This window comes from Odocoileus virginianus, chromosome 5, assembly GCF_023699985.2.
Source record: "Odocoileus virginianus isolate 20LAN1187 ecotype Illinois chromosome 5, Ovbor_1.2, whole genome shotgun sequence".
In the NCBI taxonomy this organism is placed as follows: Eukaryota; Metazoa; Chordata; class Mammalia; order Artiodactyla; family Cervidae; genus Odocoileus; species Odocoileus virginianus.
The window spans coordinates 75,588,739-75,595,343 of record NC_069678.1 but is presented as its reverse complement, the minus strand read 5'-3'; the positions used below and the strand labels follow the sequence as shown (position 1 = coordinate 75,595,343).

Genomic DNA, 6,605 nt, shown 5'->3' with positions numbered 1-6,605 from the left:
TGGAATCTGCTAGGTCTTCACTGTAAAGTTAGCAATTTTTTTCCTACATAAATAATGAGTAATATGTGGAGAGGTACTCTGAGACTAAGATCATGGCATCTGGTCCCATCACTTCATAGTAAATAGATGGGAAAAAAGTGGAAACTGTGGCAGCTTTTATTTTCTTGGGCTCCAAAATCACTGCATATGGTGATTGCAGTCACAAAATTAAAAGATGCTTGCTCCTAGGGAGAAAAGCTATGACAAACCTAAACAGCGCATTAAAAAAGCAGAGACATCACTTTGCTGACAGAGGTCTGTTTAGTCAAAGCTATGGTTTTTCTGGTAGTCAAGTTGGATGTGAGAGCTGGACCATAAAGAAGGCTGAGTGTCAACAAATTGATGCTTTCAATTGTGGTGCTGGAGAAAACCCTTGAGAGCCCCTTGGACTGCAGGGAAATCAAACCAGTCAATCCTAAAGGAAATCAACCCTGAGTATTCATTGGAAGGACTGATGCTGAAGCTGAAGCTCCAATACTTTGGCCACCTGATGTGAAGACCCAACTCATTGGAAAAGACCTTAATGCTGGGAAAGATTGAGGGCAGGAGTAGTGGGTGACAGGATGAGATGGTTGTATGGCATCACTAATTCAATGGACATGAGTTTAAGCAAACTCCAGGAGATAGTGAAGGACAGGAAAGGCTGGCATGGGGTTGAAAATAATTGGACACAGCTAAGTAACTGAACAACATCTCTGATACTGTGTAAATATCTTGTTCCTCTTCAAAACTTGTGCCAGAGGTTTCAACACTCACTGATAATTCTTGCCTGAATCAATTACTATGATAGTTGCAAAATGGTGATTCTAGGGAATTCCCTGGTGGTCTAGTGGTAAGAACTACATGCTTTCATTGCCCTGGGCCAGGGAACTAAGATCCACAAACTACTCAGCAAAAAAAAAAAAAAAAAATGATTCTATAACTCCATTAGTTCATCTTCATTTTTTCAGTTAGCATTCTACTGTAAGCAAGATCTTTCCTTTATCTCTTATTTATTTATGTATTATCATCCATTTAAAAAAAACTCATCAATTCTTATTTTATTTAATAGATTATTGTTATTTTATTTAATCCATTATTGTCATTGTTCATTTTATTGTTCAACTTGTCCTAGATTTGGCTGTTGAGACCCCCTTTAAGCTAGCTTCTGTGTCCTTTTGACACAGGCTCATTTTTTTTTGCTTTTTAGCTTTTCCTAGCTGTCTGATATAATACAGTACAGTGTTCCATATTCATCTTGTATTTTCCCTGTCTAGCCTTGGAAATCATCCCTCTCTCTGCAAGAGCACAGTTTTTAGTGGGGAATGGTATTTAGAAGCCAAGACCTGGGCACCAGATGTATCCACTGCTACTGGGGAGTAATTTCTTCTCGGCCCTTTAAGTTAACAGAGCCAAGGAGGAAAGGTAACTTAAAATAGTTCAACTATTTTTAATCATGAATTCAGTACTGGGTACCTCTAACTCCAGTTCAACACCACAGGGTTCTTTCTCCCATTCCTAATTTGCATCTCCCTTTTCCCACAGTTAAGAACTCTGGCTCTCAACAGCACTGATGTCTTTTTTTTTCATTTGTTCAGGGTTGTGATACACACCAAATAGTTTCAGAATTGCTATATTTGTTCCACTAAAGAAAAAACCCCAACAATCTATTAAATATGGCTCAATATTTGTCTGCAGTTTTGTTTTTAGACTGAAGGAATATAGTCAAAATACTGTGTTCAAAAGTTATCTGGATTAGTTTTTTATTTTCCCTCGGAGTGGTTATATTACTTATTTAAATATAGTTAGGTTTATTTCTGTCTGTTTATGTTCAGTTTTAGGATCCCTTTCATCCTTGTGGATTCAATTTTCTTTTTTGAATACGTGAAAGCTGACATTGTCCAAAAGTCAAATCCAAACACAAAACACACAGAACGCTTCACGAATTTGTGTGTCATCTGTATGTAGGAGTTATACCAATTTTCTCTGTATTGTTCCAGTCTTACTATACATGCTGTCAAAGCAAGAACGCCTCCAATTAATTTTTCAACCTATTTGATGCTATTGAAGTGTGACCCCCTTCACCCACACACACATCCTTCACTGAAACTGCTCTAGTCAAAGTCTTCAGTGACTAATATTTTTCTATCCTCATCTTAGTGGATTTTCCACACTCTAAGTAAACCTCGCCAGTATTCTTGAAACAGTCTCTTCTCGTGGGTTTTGGTATCCTACTCTTCTGGCTTTCCTTTCTTTTCATAGGCCTCTCCTCATTCCCGTTGTCTATTCAACCACCCTAAATAAAATGTATTACTCCCCAGTCCTCTGGGCTCCCTTCACTTCCCTCTGTGTATTCTCTTTCTAGCTGATCTCAGTCATTTCTAAACCTTCAAATGCTGATTATGCTAATGACGTCTAAATTCATATTTTCATCCCAGACCTCTCTCCTGGTCTCCAAGCTTATAACCAACTGCCTAATTGACATCGACTTGGATATCTCACTGACATCTTCAGTTTAACAAGTCTAAAATAGAACTCCTCATTTCCTGGCCAAACCTGCTTCCCCCAGACTCCTCCCTTTCAGCAGATATCACTTCCATCTGTTGGCTGCTCTAGCCAGAAACTTAGGAGTCATTCTTGACTTCTCTATTTTCCTCAACAACAGTGTCCAAGCTATCTACAATATATGAAAATTTTACCTCCAAAAATTAGTCAGATTCGTCCATTTTTCTGTCTCTACTTCCACCACTTCACTCATCTCTCACTCAGACTCTTCAACTGTCTCATAATTGGCCTCTCTTTTGTCCCCCACACATTCATTCTCCATTTAGTAGCTACCATGATGTTTTTGAAAACAAAATAATAGTACAAGTTTATATTTATTAGGTGTTTCTTAAGTGCCAGGAAGTGCTGTAAGCACTTTATATGTGTTTAGTCCTTACAACCACTCTATTAGATAAAAACCAATTTACCTCAATTCTATAGGAAAGGAAACTGGAGCCCAGAGAGGTTAAGTAATTGCCCAAGTTCACACAGCTGGTAAACGGTAGAAGTTAGACTTGGACTCAGGCTGAATCGTCAGTCTTCATGCTTATCTACCACATTATACTGGGTCATGTTACTACCCAGCCTCAAATACTTTCATGGCTTCTCTCTACACAGGGACTAAATACCCAACTCGATTCCAGGGTCTGCTGATCCTGTGCCATGCTTCCTACTTACCCCTCCAAACTCATCTCAGGCTGCTTCCCTTTCCTTCACTTCCCTCCAGCAACCTGGCTTGTTCTGTTGTTTTCCAGCTTCCTTGAACATAAGCCCTTTCTTACCGGCAGGCATTACACATCCTCTGCCTCAAACACTCTTCTCTCTGGCTCCTTCTCATTCTACAGACCTCACTTGAATGATCTGTTCTGAGAGAATTTCCCTCACCCTGATATTTCTTAAACAGCTCCTTTCCTGCTATGTTCTATTGAAGCCCCATTCTTGTTTTCTTTTAGCCCTTAAAACAATTTGTAACTCTTTGTTTGTTTGTAAATAAGCAAGTTTTATTTTGTAAAACAAATTTTGTTTCATTTTGTTTTGTCTCTCTTCCCTACTAAAATGAAGTGCTGTGAAGGCAAAGGCTGTGTCTAGTTGGTAAAAAATTGTTTTCTACCTCACGTTTGTGTACTCAGAGCCTACACAGTGCCTAGTTCATAGAAGGAACTCTAGACAGATTTGTTGAATAGTCATATCTTTTTCAACTTCAAAGCTTCTGTTTACTTGTATCTTCTGCTTCCTCATCACTTTAGTTTGTCACAGCCCAGGCTCCATTTTCTCCTACTCTTACCCTTAACCTCATGGCCTCTCTCTTTAGTTATAATTTTTATTGCTGTTAATGGCCTCAATCACTTCATGTTTCCCAACTGGAAACCCTGAGAGAGAAATATTGATTTGTCCAACTCGTTTTTCAGAAGCCAGGCAACATTTATAGGCTGTTGGTTGCCTGCCTTTGGGTCAGATTCCCAGTCCTGGCCCAAACTGCTGTGTTGAGCAGGGTGTGGGTGGTCTGCACTGTGCTGCTCCATTTCCTTTCTGGGACTCTTATCTTGAATCATAGCCCAGAAAATCGTCAGGCCAAAGTTTGACTGCCCAGTGAAGTCTTCTAAAGGAGCTTGATGATGATTCAGATTTCCCCTAAGGCAGTACTGTGGGTGAGCTCTATGGGCTCTGGGTTCCCAGGGCACTTACCAAGCAGTGCCTAAGGACTTATGGAGCACTTACCGTGTGCCAGGCACTCTGCTTCACACGTACTCTCTTGATTCAACCTCACAACATTCAGGTTAGGTCAATAGTATTATAATCCCCACTTTACAGGTCAGGAAATAGATTTAAAGGATTTAGTCCCTGGGCCAAAGATCAAGATCTAGTAAATGGCAATGCCCAGATCCTAATTTAGATTTGTCTGACTCCATAGCCCATCCTCCTTACATGACACTAGACTATTTACCTTCTTCTTATCAACCATGTCACCTTGGTCAAGTTACCTAATGTATGTGACCTTCTATTTCCTTATCAGCAAAATGAGGGTATTAGTACTTAATTCATGGGATTATTATACATTTATGAGCAATCATAATCTATTCCAATAAACATAATAGCCACATTAATATATCTCAGCTTAGTCTGAATCTAAATTTTCATATGTGAAAAGCAGAATTATCAACTCCAGTTGTCCATAAAGAACAGGATCTCCTGTGAGCCTTTATCCTGCTGGCAAGTATTCCTGGTCCAAACCATGAAGACATAGGCCTTTGAGAGAGACAACAGTCACTCTCTAAGGAAACAGAGCAATTCATTGTACTTTGGAGATGACAAAGAACCTACACTCAACCTAGTCATAATGTAGCAGAGTGGAAATGAGTCAAGTGCTCAATATAGAGATTTGAATCTGTATCTGACAAGGATAAGACTTTCTCCAAGGCCAGAGCATTTTACATTTGGGGTTGGCAAAAAAGTTCACTTGCGTTTTTCTATAGCATCTTACAGAAAAACCCAAACTAACTTTTTTGCCAACCCAACATTATCTTATTTAATCCAACCACAACTTTAAGAGGCTGTCCAGTGGTTAAGAATCTGCCTTGCAATGCAGGGGACTTAGGTTCAATCCCTAGTCAGGGAACTAATGTCCTATATTCTGTGGGACAACTAAGCCCACACACTACAACTAGAGAGTCCATGCACCCCAACTAAAGATTCTGCATAACACAATGAAGACTCAACATGCTGCAACTAAGGCCCAATGCAGCCAATAAAAAAAAAAAGAACTAAATTATAAGATCAGACATCGTGAAACGTCTAGAAAAAAACATAGGCAAAACATTCTCTGACATCAGTTCAGTTCAGTCACTCAGTCGTGTCCGACTCTTTGCAACCCCATGAACAGTAGCATGTCAGGCCTCACTGTCCATCACCAACTCCAGGAGTACACCCAAACCTATGTCCATTGAGTCGGTGATACCATCCAACCATCTCATCCTCTGTCATTGCCTTCTCCTCCTGCCCTCAATCTTTTCCAGCATCAGGGTCTTTTCCAATGAGTCAGCTCTTCATCAGGTGGCCAAAGTATTGGAGTTTCAGCTTTGACATCAGTCCTTCCAGTGAACACCCAGGTCTGATCTCCTTTAGGATGGATTGGTTGTATTTCCTTGCAGTCCAAGGGACTCTCAAGAGTCTTCTCCAACACCACAGTTCAAAAGCATCAATTCTTTAGCACTCAGCCTTCTTTATAGTCCAACTCTCACATCCTACATGACCACTGGAAAAACCATAGCTTTGACTAGATGGAACTTTGTTGACAAAGTAATGTCTCTGCTTTTTAATATGCTGTCTAGGTTGGTCATAACTTTCCTTCCAAGGAGCAAGCGTCTTTTAATTTCATGGCTGCAGTCACCATCTGCAGTGATTTTGGAGCCCAGAAAAATAGTCAGCCACTGTTTCCACTGTTTCCCCATCTATTTGCCATGAAGTGATGGGACCAGATGCCATGATCTTAGTTTTTTGAATGTTGATAGTAGCAATATTTTTTATATCAGTCTCTCAAAAGCAATAGAAATGAAAGCAAAAATAAGTCAATGGGACTCATATAATCAAACTTATAAGCTTTTGCACAGCCAAGGATACCATTAAAAAAAGATAAACTACAGAATGGGAGAAAATATTTGCAAACAATGTGATCAACAAGGGCTTAATTTTCAAAATATGCAAACAGCTCATATAACTCAATAACAGAAAAACAACCCAATCAAAAACTGGGCAGAGGACTTAAATAGACATTTCTGCTAAGAAGACATGCTGTGCTATGCTTAGTTGCTCAATTGTGTCCAACTCTGCAACCCCATGGACTGTAGCATGCCAGGCTTCCCTGTCCATGGGGATTCTCTAGGCAAGAATACTGGAGTGGGTTACCATGCTCTTCTCCAGGGGATCTTCCCTATCAAGGGATCGAACCCAGGTCTCCTGCATTGCAGGCAGATTCTTTACCATCTGACCCACAGAGAAGACCAAAGAAGACATACAGATGGCCAATAAGCACATGAAAAAATGCT

At 39.9% G+C, this 6,605-nt stretch overlaps 1 non-coding gene across 1 annotated transcript; it reads right to left on the bottom strand.

Moving 5' to 3' along the window:
• Positions 1-1,941: 1,941 nt before the first annotated feature.
• LOC139035339 (U6 spliceosomal RNA) lies at positions 1,942-2,044 on the bottom strand. Its single transcript, XR_011488007.1, has one exon. It is a non-coding gene; the product is annotated as a U6 spliceosomal RNA (small nuclear RNA).
• Between the last annotated feature and the right edge of the window lie 4,561 nt (positions 2,045-6,605).